The sequence below is a fragment of the Agelaius phoeniceus genome, chromosome 9, assembly GCF_051311805.1.
Source record: "Agelaius phoeniceus isolate bAgePho1 chromosome 9, bAgePho1.hap1, whole genome shotgun sequence".
Lineage (NCBI taxonomy): Eukaryota > Metazoa > Chordata > Aves > Passeriformes > Icteridae > Agelaius > Agelaius phoeniceus.
Window position 1 is genome coordinate 30,801,731 of NC_135273.1, and position 16,614 is coordinate 30,818,344.

Sequence of the window (16,614 nt, forward strand, 5' to 3'; positions counted from 1 at the left end):
CATGGGAACTCATGGTGTCTTGGAGCCAGCTTCCCCTGCCTAATGACAGGCCATGCAGGAAAGGCCCCAGCCTTTTGTTTGTCTGGAGCTGTTGTGGATGCTCTGATCCTGAGGCTGGGCTGTCACTCTTTGCTCTGGGTGTGCCACACCTCTCTCATCCCTTTGTAACACATCAGGTTTCAGCTTTCCTTCCCATCCTTAAACCCTTTCTAAGTCCCTGATCCATTTGTTGAGGTGGGGGAGTCAGAATTACGTGCGACAAGTTTGCACTGTGTGTTTTACAAACAAACACTTGATTTTCTTTTTTTTTTTTTTTTCCCTGCTTTCTACTCTTGTATTTTGCTTTTTTAAGTGGCTGTCAAGGAGTCTGAACCAATTTCCTCCCAGCATTAATAGCTGCAGCCCCACGTTGCTGCTCCTGCGTATCAGCATGCAGCAGGGATCCATCATTTTGTGTGGAGAGCCAGGATGTTCCCCTCGGGTCCCTGACTCCACACCTCCTCCTGCTGCCTCCCATCCATCACAGTGATTGCTCAGGCTCTGAGACAGGGAAGGTCCATCTGCACATCCCTGCAGGTGGCTCTCAGCATCACTGTCTGGACTTGCTTTGTCTCATCCATGGAATGTCACCTTCCCAGCCTCTCTTTTCCCAGACTTTTTGGCTTTTTGGGCAGGACAGCTCCTGCCTTGGCTGGCCCTTACCACCCATCTCTCCATCCTACCTTCAGTCCCCACCTCCATAACCAGCTATTTACCCATGCCAACACCCCAAATTCCCTCCAATATTTTTTATAAATGGAGGCATTGTTGACTTTTGTGGAGGGTCTTGGATGGGGAGATGGGGAGTTGATGATGAAAACATTTCTTCTATTACTGATGCAAGATAAATTTTGGTTTAGTGATTGTCTTCCTTTAAACTATCCTGTTTGCCAGAGATATAACAGTTTCTGGTTTATGGTATTTTAAACTCTAAACTTGCTTTGTATCATCCATGGAATATCACCTTCCCAGACTCTTTCTGGCTTTTTTTTGGACAGGACATCTCCAACCTTGCCTGGCCTTTACCACCCATCTTTCCATCCTACCTTCAGTCCCCACCTCTACAACCAGTTATTTCTCCATGCAAACACCCCAAATTCCCTCCAATATTTTTTATAAATGGAGGCATTGTTGACTTTTGTGGAGGATTTTGGATGGGGGAGTATGATAAAAACACATTTCTCCTATTATTGATGCAAGATAAATTTTGATTTAGTGATTATGTCTTCCTTTAAACTATCCTGTATGCCAGGGATATAATAGCTTCTGGTTTATGGTATTTTAAACTCTAATATGGCTTTGATTCCATCATGTTTTTGAGGTTTTATGATAACAATAAAAAGGGTCTTGTAAAGTTATTTATATCTGCAATATACATTTCCTTTTACAGAGGGGCTGTTGACATCCTCCACTGTAGGGTTCAGTATTCTCACACAAAACAGATTTAATTTTGTTTCTTATCCAAGTCATCACATTAGACACACAGTGCACATTCTTCTTCCCTTCATGATATTTAGGGGTTTTTACACCTAAACTGACATTTAGATAGAAAGAACAAATTTACTTGGCTCTTTCTCAATATCCTATGAGAGGCTGCATCAGGAATCGCATTTAGAGCACTGACATTTCCAGCAACAATACCTGTATTGTAAACCCACTGGATATGTTGACAAAATCAAATTTGCTTAGGAAAACATGTCTGAAAATTGTTTGCAATAAATGCAGGGAGAGGGGAGGGGCATTAGCACAGCTCTGCCCACCCCACCCCCTGAGCAGCTCAGACAAATCTGGCATTTCCCTGCTGAATTGACTGTGTCAGAGTTAATGCTGGAGAAATGCCAGAACTTCATTTGAAGTCTCTCTTTGAATATGGGATGTGGAGGCACCAGGCAGAGGATTTTCCCTGCAGATGAGGAGCAGGAAAGCTGCCTGTGCAGCAGACAGAGAAATCAGCACTGTGAGCACAGGGAGAATTTTAGATTCTCTCAACCTGGTGCATAGACTCAATACAGGAGATATTAATTGCTGGTACAGTCAGAAGTATTGAGAAGGCCTAGGTTGGCAGCCATGATTCATGGAGATCTAAATAATATGAATTTTGATCATTACTTCCAGTAAAATTCAAGTTAAATGTCACGTTAGAGATAAACTCTGTGCCTTTGCACCCAGCTGACTTTATGAAGTGTTTATGAGCTGACTAAACACCACAACCATAGGAGGAGACTTCTTAATCTTTAATATTTTATTTATTAAATTATTTATTTAATATCTTCTTTACTTCAGAGCACAGACGGCTAAACTTAAACCCTTCAAGTTTAGCTCAGAATGAGGGGGGTGTGTCTGCAGGAAATCCCAATATTTACTTTGATTCATTGACACTTGGATTTAAAATTCCAATAAGAAAAGGTGTAATGGACAGTTTGATGTCAGTTTGCAAGAGGTTAAGTCTTTTCAGGTGTTGTTTTTTTATTTTATTTTTGGGGTTTTTTGGTTGGTTTTTTTTGGGGGGTTCATTTTTTTCCTTTTTTTTTTTTTTGGAAATTTGGCTTCAGGTTAAACTCTTTTGCTGGATCAAAGCAGGCAACATACATACTCAGAATGTTAAAATGCAATAAAAATTGTGGAGCCCAACTTTGAGATTTCCTTTAAAAGCTTTAACTTGCATAAGTTTGGTGGTTTGTGTTCTGTGTGGAACACAGTACATTGAACAGAGGAAATACTGAATATTCTTGTGCAGCATTTCATGCTGTTCTTGAAAAGTTAATTTTTCCTTGTCTTGTTGCTTTTCAGATGTTCAGTCACAGAGCAAACCAAGTGCATCTATATTTATGTACACAGCCATCCCATGGCTCTGCAGCAACTCTGTCATTTATTGCTGTTTGTGAAGCAGAAAATTGCTGGGGTGTCTGAGGTGCAGCTCTTAACTCTGTTGAGGGGCATGAGGAAGAGTGAGCTGGTCATGCCCCTTCAGGGTATGTGGCTGCACAGCTCTGGATTTCTCTCTAAAATGGGTTATGACTCAGCCTGCCTCATCTGTATCTCAAAGTTGTTAATTCATTTCAATATTCTTTAAGGGAAAGTCTGAAATTTCTAAGCATAAAACAGACAATGTGCAAAGGATTTAAATTAAAATACCAGCACATGTTCAGGTGTAGAAGGTATTTGAAACCAGGTACACCTGAAAATCCTCTGCCTTAAATAACTTCATAGGCTGCCTGGAATTGGTTATTCCTAAATTGCACAGCACCAGACTAGAGCAAAACCATTGCCATGAAATGGCAGGGGTGGCACTGGATGGGATTTCAGGTCCCTTCCAACCCAAACCTTTCTGGGTTTCTGTGAAGGACAATTTTGTGACAGATCCCTTTAACCAGACTCAGAGCATTCACAGATATTGTGAAAATCTTAAAGCATAGACCTGGCATTCAGATTTCTGCTGGGGCCAGAGTTGAACCATTTCCTCACACACAGAGTTTCACAATTGGTGATGTGCTCTGAGGAATTCCAGGAGCTTTCAGATGAAGTTTTTTTGCCAGTAGGATTTCTTTTAAGAAATGTGAAGATTAGGAAGATGAGTCCTATGTGTATGAACAGGATTCTGCTTCACAGCATTATTTACAAAACTCAGGCCTTGCTTGGAGTTAAAATTGGATAAATACTCCTTTGGAGTTAAAAAGAGAGAAGTACTGTAACAGATGTGTCTAATTTCAGCTGCTGCAACCCCCAGCTCAACATCATCTCCATTTTGGGCAATTATTAACTAGATTACTTCAAAATATACTAATCCAAGCAAACTGGTTTAGCTGTGCCAACTGAAAATAGAGCTACTGCAGTGTGTAGTTGTAAAAATGAAGTATTTCTGTAGTTGCACTGACTGGTGCTGTAAGTCAAGCATTAATCAAATAGATCTATTCATTTTTCTGGGTTTGGGGTATAGCAAAGAACAGATGATGGTAAGGAGAACCTGGAACTTGGAGTTGTTCTAGATGGAGTCAGTTAAATAAGAAATCCAGGATGGAGGTTTGGTCACCTCTGAGCACAACTCCATCATCTGGCATTTTTCTGCTCATGAATCTCTTTACATTAAGATGAAGAAAGCCTTGGCTTGAAGCAGATGCATCAGTGATGAGATGCCAGCAGCACTCTGGGAGGGACATTTCTTGCCAGAAGACAAAAAAATCAGGCTTGGGGAGGAGAACAAAGAGGAGATGTAGGAACTGAGTCACAAAAGTGCTCCTGGAAAGGGTTTCTTCCTATGGAGCTGCCACTCTTTATTTGGAATTGGATCCCATCACCAGGGTCTGCCCCTGCTCATGTCCACATCTCATTTCTGAGCAGGACAAAAATGGTTGGTTGGTTTAAATGGTTTGTTCTGATCTCAGGAAATCTCTTGACAAGGCTCTGTTCCCCTGATCTGAAAACATCCCTGGGTTCCCCCCAAAATGAGGCATTGGCTTTGGGAAACGTTCCTTCCTCCTTACAGTTGGTAATGGCTGAGAAAACAAATTAATTAGAGGCTGCTGGAGTACTGATTGGTGTAGCTCTGTTACAACTGAATCCTGGAATGTCAGCAGGCTTAATGAGATGATTTGTCTCTACCACTTTTGGTAATTTATATCCATTAACCTTTTACTTGAAAATGACTCAAATTATTGTATGTCTTCTCATAGGAAACAACTTCATTAATACAGTCAACTTTGTACAGGAAAAATATTCTGGTATTAAATATAAAATATCAAAGATTTATATATTCTGATATATAGATTGATATGTTCTGATATATATATATATATATAATCTGATATTAAATTTCAAATATATTTAAAATATATTTGAAATATTCTGATCTTTGGATTGGTTTATTTGGAACACTTTTAACCAGTTGTTTTGGTCCCCTGCTCTTTGAACCTTGGCAACTCTCATCCTTCAATTTGAGGGTTTTAATGTGGTTTCAGTTGATTTTAAATGTACGCAGTGCTTTTGTACTGTGAGCAGAGTTAAGAATTGCTCTAATTAACGTGTTCATAAATGTTAATGAGCAGGCACATAGTGAAACATTCTCTGCTGTATTTACTGGGGTCCAAAGCACATGTATTTCCCATTTGGGAACCCAAGTCTGCAAAGTTTTAAGTGCAAAGTATTTTAAGTAAAGAATGGGCATCATTCAATTTTTTCCCCTTGAGTGCTGCGATGTGATTTTGTTCATTTTTTATGCTCCCTTTTGAAATAAATGACCCTACCTCTGAGTTTTTTTCTGATGCTTTACATGATTTCAACAATCCTTCTTAATTAACTGGAGCCCTTTATGTCCAGGACATGTATTTGATGGAAATAGGAGAGGATGGGGCATGCTGTACTTGGATTCTGAATCATAAAGCAATTTGATGGTTTAATTAAGGTCACACCTCTGGATTTAGTGGAGCACCTGAGACTTTTGAACCTTTGCACCTTGCAGGCTGCTTAGTCTATTATCTCCTGCCCAAATTTCTTGTTCTGGGGTGAGTGTTCAAGGATTTTCTTGACCACTTCCTTGCTGAACCCAAAACCTTCAAGGGGAGGGAAAGATGGATCAGACAGGGAAGTCTGGTAGGTGAAAACAGGGAAGAAGACAAGTTTTTGGAACAAATACCTTAATATTAGGGCCTCTCTTTCTTCCCACACACAAGAGGTACACACTTACAGCTCTGGAAAACAGGATATGTTCATGTGTAGTTTTAGGCAAGAAATGCCTGGAAATAGAATTAAATTTCTCCTTTTTGTTTTTTAATATGTTATTTGAATTCCTGGAGATTTTCAGGTGCTTCAGTATGCATAGGCCTCTGCTTCTCCAAATTTCACCCCTTTCATTTATTTTTCTCCTTACGTGCAATTTAATAAGGCAACCTGGTAGTCCTGCAGTGTGAGATTCATGGTTGGCTTGATCTTGTTTTTCATTTTTCTAATGGATTTTCCTCCCTGATGCTGCATTTCTCCCCCAGTCCTTGACATATTCTGAGGAGCTCTTGCTCACCTCTGAATTCTTTATTAATGTGAGCACAGTGGAGCGGGGGAAGATTGCCAGCGACGGGAGGAACACTGGGCTTAAATGTCACTTGTCTGAGAGCAGCTCCTGTGCAATTGCTGCTGCTTTCTCTTTGTCACCAGGGGAGGAGAGTGGGGAATATTTGTGATGGAGAGCCAGCCTTTGTTTTGGGGAGGAATCTTCCTCTTTGAGCTGCACAGCCTTTGCCACCGGCGTGATCCACATCTGTCTGTGTCTGTGTGTGTTCTGTACAAGGGCTGTAATCAAAGGGTTCTTTCTGGAAGTTAGGAATCCAAGCATTCACAAGTTCTGGCTGGACCATTTGCTTTATTCTTCCCCCTTTGGTGTTGAGCCTAAGGCAGGAGCAGAGGAGTGATTCCTGATGGTTTCATGGTAAATCTGTGCATCAGAGGTGAATTCGTTCTGCCTCAGTAACTCCAAAACTGATGTTTCCAACACCTTCACTTCCTACACGTGGTTTTTTTGTGGGTAACTTGTTTCAGAAACTTTACCAAAGTTCTGTTTTGTACTTTTCCTACTTTGGAGCAGGATTAGCTTTCTCCTGAAGCGTTGCTCAATTTCATGAGTGTTATAATTTAAAGCATGTGACCCATGGCTGAGGGATGTTGTGTGTTGTCAGTGGCTCCTTCACATCCAAGGGGATTATAGTTCCTCAACACCAGCTCCTTACACAACCATCTCCTCTCATCCTGTGACAAAGAATTCAAGAACTTATTTCTGATAGGATTTATTATTAATGAATTATTAAGGTTCTTATTAAGAAGAATTTGTATAAGAATTAAGCATTCTTATAAGAATTCTTATTAATAAGTTAATAAGAAATAGAATAACAGGAATCTTATTTATGAACTCCAGAATGTTTATAGAAGTTTTAGAGAATTTGTGGCCCTAATTTGGAAGACCAAGATTTGTTTCAGCCATGTTTTCCTGCGTGGTTGAAGGAGCTCCACTGTTCTGCCCTGCTTCCTTCCCAGCCAAACTCACCCTATAGGTTCTGTTCCCAAGGCTTTCAGCCATGGCATTGCATAGGCTTTTTTTTCTCACAATATGGACCAAAGTTTTATCTTAATTATCTATGAAAAGGATTTCTAACTGATTTTTTTAAGGGATTTGATTTTTTTTCTGAACAACAAGAGCTGTTGGTTCAGATCATCCTCTGCTTCCACCTTGGTTGGTGCAGCAGCTCCAGCTCAGCTCGGGGCTCCTGTGCCTGCTGCAGCCCCCCAGGCTGGTGCTGTGGCTCTGTGCAAATCATCAGCTGCCCATTAACTGGATGTTAAAAACCTCATTCCAGTGGGTTTCACTTAGTTTTTCTTAAACCCTATTACTGTTGTGAAATGCAAGCTTTTCTGATGTTTTATATAAATTTTTTGCTCACAACTTTTATGTCTTAATGGTCTTTTAATTGAAAAATAAGCTTTGCACTTTATATTTTCCTTAGTGTTTTGGAATCTATTCACAAAATGGTCTTTATTTAAGGTGACCCCTTGTTCTGATGAGAACAAACAAGAAATATTCCTGTTGTGTTTTCTGCATTCTGGTGAATGCCCCTGAACCTCTCTTTAAGATCACTTGGGGTTTGCTGAAGGCACATAAGGTTTTTAAGGTGTAGTTAATAAAGAGAAGTAAGAGTTTTTTTCCATCTGAGGAGCAGAGCAATGAGCAGGACTCTTGTTCTAGGAAATACTGCTGGAGGGTTTGGAACAAGATGATCTTTAAGGTCCCTTCCAACCTAACCCATTCTGGGGATGGTTTAGGGGATTGGTTCGAACCCAAACCATTCTGGAATTTTCGTAGCTGTTCATTGCCAGTCTAAAATACCTAGAAAGAGGCTGGGGGAGAAGAAAGGCCAAGTAATTTCTATGGTTTGAAGATCCACTGCTGTTTTGGAAGGCACTTCCGTTGGGATTAATCTCTGCTGTTCTGTCCCAGCTATGTCACATTGCAGAATGTGACAGTAGAAACAGGCAACCCCCAGTAGGCAGTGATTTGCATTTGATTCCGTGATTCAGAATGCTGAAAAATTGCTTTATTAAAACTATGCTGTATTACATTAATACTATGTTATTTAAAGAGAAACTCTACTACAAATAATATTAAAGAATACTAAAGAAAAAGCTGGGACTGTCTTGAGACAGCCAGGACACAGCTTTGACCCAATAGGTCAATTAATACTAATAAACAACCATCACCAGAATCCAATTAACAACTCCCTTCAGGTAAACAATCTTCCTAGCACATTCCACATGTGCAAAAGCAGCAGGAGCAGAGAATAGAGACAAGAATTGTTTTCTCTTTTTCTGAGGTTCCCAGGAACTCTCTTTGGGAAGTTGTGCCTGCCTGCTCTCCATGAAGAGATGTGTGGCTACCTGGCTGTGCCTTGTGAGCTTTCCTGGCTTTCCTCCTGATCTCCTGGCTTTCTCTCCCACAGAGCATGGGCTTCTCCCTGCCTGCAGCACCAGGAGGAGCCTGCTGAGCCAGCACAGGGGGAGGACAAGGGAGCTGCTCTGGGATGATGCCCTGGGTGCTTCTGCACAGCCCTGGAATAAGGTGCAGCTGACAAGCAAGGCTGGGGGAGCTGTGGAAGAAAAGAAGAGCCCAGAGGAGAAGAAGGAATACAGTGCAATCAGCTGGAGCTGTCACTGGAAGCCACACACCAGGCCAGGGCTGAAAGGTGAGGGACTTTCTTTAATTTCATTTTTGGGGTAGATGTTAGATGCAGGGAATATAATTTTAATATTAAAGGAAACAATCCCAGGATTGAGGGAGGCTGAGAAAATCCCTGCCAGCCCATGGAGTGCCAGCTGTGCCCAGTGCCCACCTTGTCCCCAGCCCAGAGCACTGAGTGCCACCTCCAGCCCTTGCTGGGACACCTGCAGGGATGGAGACTCCACCAATGACCCCCTTCCAATTCCTGAGTACTCTTTCCAGGAAAAAATTCCCCCTGATATCCAACCTTGTGATTTGTCTCTAATATATATCTTTATTAAAGTTAGCCATGGAACCTTATGTGTTAATTTGCTCAAGTTTAGTAGATTTACCTAATGTTTAATTTGATGTTGGTTCTGGTGATCAAATATCTGAGAATAAAATTTTCTAAGGAGCTGACAGGTTAGAGGTGCAGAGATGGAATGAAATGCTTGAATACTGGAGGCAGATTGGAGTGACAGAGAGGAGCAGGTCAGGATCCTTGTAGGAGACTGAAATCAGATAAATCCAGAATGGAAATGGAGTAAGAATGAAGTTTTCAAAAGCAGCTTGAAGATGAGATCAGCTATCACATTACTCAATGCTTTTAAATCACAATTCTGTAGAATTCAGGAAATGCCACCGTGGGGCTGGATAAAACATTCTTAGGTAGAGTTTGCAGGGGATATCCAAACACATGAGAGTAATGTTCACTTCCAGCCTTTTCTTATCTGTTTGCAGCTGATGGAAAGCAGCTTTTTCGGGGTTCAAATTGTGGATAAAATTGTAGCTGGCAATTAGTGGCAATTAGAGAGTGTGAATTGTCTTCCACGCATCAGAAACAGAGCTGCTCTTGTTGGGTTTTAAAAGGGAAACATCTGATATGGGAGGCACAGGTTGGGTAATTTTCCAGGTGTGACATTTAAGTATTTGCTCATCACACAGCTGCCTGAAAGGGTTCCTGCCCTGTGGGGAATGGGGGGTTATTAAATGTTGCAATAGATTTGCAGTTTGTGTTCTTGATCATCTCAGCAGTACAACCTGACCTTTATTTGTGTCATCACCTAAAATTTGATGTAATTAATTCCAGTGCACAAGATTACTGTACTCACATCTGTTTCCTTTGTCTGCCAGCCTGGTTAATTAACATTTGTGCTGGTGATTCTCAGTGAGATCTCCAAATATATTCAAAAGGCAACATTGAAATAGTTTATTTCTGGGGTTTTTTTTCCTTTGTTTGGTTGGTTTTTAATATCATATGCTATGTTTTAGCACATTCTCTCCTAGCTGATACTCCCTCTTTGTTGAGTTAATAGAGACTAAAGTTGCTGTGAGGTTTTTAGGGTTGTACCTGTGCTTTCAGTTACTGGGGTGCTCAGCAATAAACTCTGCTTTGTGTCAGGAGTGGAGCAGCAAATCCTTCCCAGCACCATCACCTAATGGAAACTTGCACACAAAATCCCACAGGCTGATCCTGTTGCTGGATAGGTTCCTGTGCTAGGTGAGGTTTCATCTAGGCAGAAAATTCCTTTATTTTTGTGGAGACAACAGGTTTACCATCAACCTAGACAGGAAGTTTTGAGCTACTTTTGATGTTGCTGTTTAAGAGCATGTCCCAAAATCACCCTCATTTACAAAGTCAAGTGATGACACAGAAAAAACAGAAAATTCAAATGGAACAGGCTGGTCATTATTTATAGTTTACATTTAACTTCATTTTGTAAGGCCTAACAAGGATTAAACTACATCCAGGTTGTATTTGTGCAAAATGGCAAACATCAAGGAATTCTGGTTATTGACATTTTTCTATTTAGCATTGCAGGTGTTGTTCTCTTATAAATTTAAATAGAAAGCAAAATGCTCAGAAATAGCAAAGTTTGAAAATATTTATTCTGTTATAATATGGGCCACCCCAACCAGTTCAAGAAATTGTTAGCTCACAGGTGATCCAGAAAGGTCTTTCCCATGGGCCTGTTTTACATACTGCTCTTATTTATTGCAACCACTACAAGTAAAAATACCTCAGAAGCTCGGAGTTGCAGGAAACTTTTGGAATAATTCTTTTCCCAAGTGTTTTCCAGTGTAGCCCTCTACAATCTATACCACACTGTACTGGTTTTGGTTTTGCTAATTTGAGGGTTTGATAATTTTGAGATTTCTTTCTAAGATGAGATTTTGAGGCGGATATTTTGAGGCTATTGACTGTAATTGTCAGTTCCACAGAGGTTTACATGACTTCTGTAGATACCTCCCATACAAAACCACCACACTTGCACAGAAAAAAAAAAGTGAAATGTAATTATGTTAAAATCAGTTTTCGATCATGGAAATAAAATATTTATCTCATGCTGTACTCAGCCAAACTCTTTGAAATGCTGGCTGGATTGTGGTGTTCCCTCAGCAGTAGCTGTGGTTTGCACTCCAGTCCTAGGGGAGGATTGGGGTAGGAGCTGTAGAAAACAAAAAACTTGTGTCATTGTTTTTCATCCCTTCCCAAATGCTCTTTTTCTCTTAGGTGAACTCAGGCAAATGTAGTAAATTATTTCCAAAACTCAACAGTTGTTGTTTCCTCCCATCCTCAAATGAAAAGCCTCCACTTGTTCTGGAGGGCAGATGTAGCACCAAAGTTATTCTATTTATTTGGTGTAGAATGATTGCATGGCTGCTCAGCTTCTACCTTCAGCAGGATGCAGCTTTTAATTATAAAAGAGGGAAAAAAAACCCCAACCTTTATGTGTAGAAGTGCCTTTTTGCTTTTCAACCCTAATTGAATTGACAGATTATTGAAAGAGCAAACACTGCTATGAATATTGGCCCTTTTGCAGGCTGGAGGGCTGAAGTCTCATCTTGAGACTTGAAATCTCCTCTGGTTATAAAAGCAATGTTGGAGAAATCTCTTCAAGTGGAGCCTGACAACCCACGAGCCCAAGCATTTACTGGCATGTAGATTACACAGCTCTTCCTCAGCTTTCCTCCCTTGCCCAAAGCTGGCAGTCACTTCAGATTTACGGGGAGATTTCCTGGAAACTTTTTATTTCTTAGCAGTGGCACCTATGCTGATGTCTGGGAGCTTGATTGGAATCAATAAATGTAATGAGTAGTAAGATGAATTCTCCCAGCACTCCAAAATCTTTTGGCAGTTGCATTAAACTTTCAAACCCCGTATAAATTTCTTCAAGCAAATTTATTTAGTGAGCTCCAGTTATGGCTGTCTTGGACAATACATGAATGTAATAAAAGTGAGGTTCAGGAAGGGGAAGGAGCAAAAGTGCTCAGTGCCCAAAGTCAGGGGAGCAGCAGAGTGCTGGCACTAATTTATATTAGTTTTAATAGTAAGCTGATGATGATCTTATTCTGTTTATGCTAAATAATAAGTTTTATACCTTTAAAACTTATTCCCAAAAGTAAAAAAAAAATCCCACACAGTTTATTTTCAAACACTACACTCACTCCTCCACATTTCTCCCACTATACTATATTGTCTACAAATAAACAACAAAAAAAAGACTCTCCTTTACTTTTAGTTAGTTTTAGCTAACTAAAACCAGAATTTCCCTATTTTTTCCCCTTTTCTTAAAGCTGTTTAAACTTACTCTAAACTAAACATCTAAAAAACCACCAACAACTCACACCTATAACTCTCCAAAGCGGGTCTGGGCTGCAGCATTTCCAACACAAAAAAAAACTAATAAAAAACTAAATAAGCCAAACTACAACCCAAAAAAAAGAAACTTTTCTAAATTTGTCATCTCTTTTAAAACAACAAAAAATTTTATAGTTTAATATTGTTTAAGTTTTACTATTTTACTGTTTAATAAACAATTTTTCCACTTTTCTCTAAAAAACTATTTTCTCCCAAACCAAATAAACAATCAAATCTGCTTTTCTAAAAAAAAAACCAAAACAAACCCTTTAAAAATTCTCTCCCAAATTTGCCCTAAACCAAAACAAATTCCTAGAAGGGTTTCAATTGGAGGGGACCTTAAACATAATCTAGTTCCAGCCCCTAAATAGAAAAGTATATATAAATAAATATATATCATTTTATAAAAATATATATGTTTTTAAATATTTAAAATCAATGTATTTAATTTTCAAAAGAAGACAGGGCTTTATTTGTGTACCTCAGACCTCTCTTGATATATCAGATGGTTTAAATTCCAGCTTAAAGGAAGTCCCTTAAGTAGGAAGATTTCTTTTGTATTTCAGTGCAAGCAGAATGTCAACGGAAGAAATAGCTGTTCTCACTTTGTGCAATAATGGTGTAAATCCTGTTGTGTCCTTGGGGCTCTCTTGGCATCTTGCTGACAAGAGAGGAGATGATTCCTGCAGGACAAGACTTTAACAAGGGGTGCAGAAATGCTTCACATATGCATCAATTAAGGCTCTGAGTGTTCAGGTCAGCCAGAGCGGGGCTGGAATATGAAAAATGAGCTTTTATTGAGAAGTTGTACTGGCAGATATTGTCTTACTGCTTTCCAGAAGACAATTATCCATGAAACTAAATTCTGGATAAGAACACCCGTGTCCAGGGTTCTGTGTCAGTGCAGCAATAATCCCTTGGAAGTGGCTGTTGGTTTGAAAAGCCTTTAAGGCTTTTCCAAGAGGCTGTGTCTGACTGGATAAGGATTGAACATCTAATGGCTCTTCATTTATCTGTGCATAGTTTGTGTTCCCAGATCTCAGAGAAACCCCTGGCTTTGAGAGCATCAACCTGGATCTGTCTGGCATTTCAGTCTGGGGAGAAAAGAAAGGGCAAAAGGACAGAGTGTGCATCACCTGGGCTTGGTTTGCTGCTGAGGCTGAGCCCCAGGCTCTGTGCCAGCCTGTTTGCTACTGCCCCAAACCCTGCTGAGGGGTGGCACCTCAAGCACTGCAGCCACTCGCACTCAGGAGTCTTGAGTGATTTCTGGGGTTCTTTGAGTTCTGCCTGGAATTTCCTGTGCCTCAGAATCATAGAACCATTGAGGATGGAAAAGACCTCCAGTGTCATTGAGCCCAACCTTGGAGCCAGCACCACCTTATTTGTAAAGGTTTAGGGCTTCACCAGGCCTGGAGCACAGAGGCCAGAGTCCCTTATGGGATGAGAAATGTGCTGGATTCCCTGCAGGGTTTGAGACAGCTCCACCCTTCCTGAGGGCATTGAAGTCTGGGAATCTTAGAAATGGGCCTGCCTCTAGGATGGGATTTGGAATCCCAGAGTCCCAGGATGGTTTGTGTTGGGAGGGACCTCAAAGCCCATCCAGTGCCACCCTGTGCTGTGGGACACCTCCCACTGTCCCAGGCTGCTCCCAGCCCCAGTGTCCAGCCTGGCCTTGGGCACTGCCAGGGATGCAGGGGCAGCCTCAGCTGCTCTGGGCACCCTGTGCCAGGGCCTGCCCACCCTGCCAGGGAACAATTCCTCATTCCCAATGTCCCAATCTAAACCTTCTCTCCTTGGATTTGAAGCCATTCCCTGTGTCCTGTCACTACAGAAAGCAGGCAGAAAAGCCTGTGTGTTTTAAACACCCAAAGATGAAAGGATTGACTGCTTCCCTGCAATGTTATGTCCATTGGTGTCCATGGATCACTTCTTCCACAGTGCTGGAGACAAGTCAGATGAGGGTGTGGAAGTCTGATAAGTGGGCCTGAATTATCAACTCAACTTCTCAGCAGATGGACACAAAATATTCTTAAATTACATAGATTATATGGAGATAATTAGAGCTGCAGTGTTGATGTTGCTATTTCTCAGTCCATGTTTCCTACCCTTAGCATGTGCTAGAAATAAGATTAGACAAAATGCACTGGGTCCCCAGCCCAACCACAAATTTAACAGCCAAAGTTCTATTTTTCCAGGGAATACTGTATTTGTAGCCTTCAAATACTTTGCTGTTTTGGTGCTTTCCTTTAGTTTTTGGGTGGGTTTTGTTTGCTTTCTTTATTACTATTATTTATTATTTACTATTACTATTATTATTACCTAATTGGTTTCTTTAGAAAGTTTCAATGCAGAAGCAAACAAGGTGATTTTTCCTTTCCATTTAGCAAATGTTGCCTGTAAGGTTGCAGTACTCTCCTGGCTGGGAATAGCCCAAGTTTTCAAATTTGAAATTTATATCCAAGCATTTCTGAGGATGGATGCCTGGATACATGTGCTTAGGTAATGAGTTTACAGAAACAGGTAAAGCAGCTTCTCTGAGCTGGTTTGGGGATTGCTGCTTTTGTGTTTACACTGGAATTGTTGCTTTGCTGTGATATCTGTGTAAGGTTTAAATTGTAAAGCCAGAAAAATTCAGGCTAAGAAGGCACTTTCCTATGCCATGTTTGCATTATAGCTGAGAGCCCAAAGAGGTTTTGCAGTAATTTACTGCCTCTGTTTCCCTGTTTTTCCTTCTGTCTGGAACCCATGGCCAAGGAGAGGTACAGGGACTGTCCCAAATGCCCAAAGCTTTGGGGAGAGAGCTCCTGCCATGGGAATCTTGAATGCTTTGCTCTCCCAGGCTCTGCTCCATGAGCAAACAGGCCCAGGGTTTGCATTTTACTGAAATAAGTGACCTTTTCTATGTACAATCAATTTATCTTACAACCAGGAACTTGAAGGGTTGCATTGATTTTTACAGGAAGGTGTTGCAGTAAGAATAGGAAAAATAGGGGCAGGAAAACAATTTTGTAAAAATGCCACTTATTTTTGTTGTGGAGACAGATCAGTCACTGCTGTGGAACCTGCATGTGTTTAATGTGCTTTGTGCCTTTAGAGGCAGAAATGTTGGCTTTTCATTTTTACATGGGGACAAGAATCAAACCAAGATAATTTTCCATGGAAAAGAGTAAGAGCTGGGGTCAGAGAGGAGAGGAAGGTGTGCCCAGGCTATGCCCTGTGGCACTGGGGCTTTGCAGCAGCCCTGAACACCTGAACAGCCTCCCAAAGCAAATGTAGCACCAGCAGAACCCCAAATGTGAGCTGAGCCCTGAAAATCTCATTTAAAGCCTGGTTCTTAGCAAGCCCAGGCCAAGTCATGTGCCACTGCCATGGGGCTAATATGTAAGTGTAGTCCAACCTCCTTGATGGATTCTTGTTGACTTGATGATTTCTTGTTGACTTTAGAGTTGGTTTCCTTTTACCAGTGGCCCTGCTAACACTTCCCTCAAAGTGCTGATCGCCAAGGTCATGATTTTTATCAGGAGTCCAGCAGTAATGGGAATTTCATAGCAATTTTAATCACTTTTTTTTTGCCATGGAATGATTTTTTTTTTTCCCTTTGATTTCTTTATCGCTGCCATCAAGACACAGGGTATGTTCTGACATCCACTTTAGACCAAGTAAATGACATCATTATCATCATCAAAGGTAGTAATGGGCACATAAATTTTTCAGTGAGCAGGCAGTGGAGATGAAATGACATCCTGCAAGTGTGCCAGATTTCTCCTGGTATCCAAGGGTTTGGCATGGTATTCACAATCCAAACTTGGGAGAGGTGGCATTCCCAAACATTCCCAAATAATGGAAATTGTGTAGCACTGAGAATTGGCTTTGCCCTTTCTCCCAGGAGAAACTTCCTGCCAAAACCCAATTTTTCTTGGGAATGCTGTATTTGTAGCTTTCAAATCCTTGGCTCTTTTCATGTCTTGCCTTTAGATTTGGGAGGGGATTTTTTTTTTCTCTACTACTACTATTATTATTAATGATAATATTATTATTATTGGTTTCTTTAGAAAGTTTCAATGCAAAAGCAAACGAGGCATTTTTTTCTTTCTATTTAACCCATGTGACCTGCAGGAGCAAGGTTGGGATAGCCTAAATTTTCAAATTTGAAATTTATATCCAAGCATTTTGGAGGATGGATGTGCTTACATAATTAGTT

At 40.7% G+C, this 16,614-nt stretch overlaps 1 protein-coding gene across 18 annotated transcripts in view; it reads left to right on the forward strand.

The window, feature by feature from the left end:
• Positions 1-16,614, forward strand: part of PCDH15 (protocadherin related 15) — a 642,855-nt gene that overhangs the window by 105,700 nt on the left and 520,541 nt on the right. For all 18 annotated transcript variants that reach the window (XM_077183412.1, XM_077183413.1, XM_077183407.1 and 15 more), the window contains exon 2: positions 8,514-8,756. The gene's annotated coding sequence lies outside the window, so the exon portion shown is untranslated. The remainder of the gene's footprint in view (positions 1-8,513; positions 8,757-16,614) is intronic.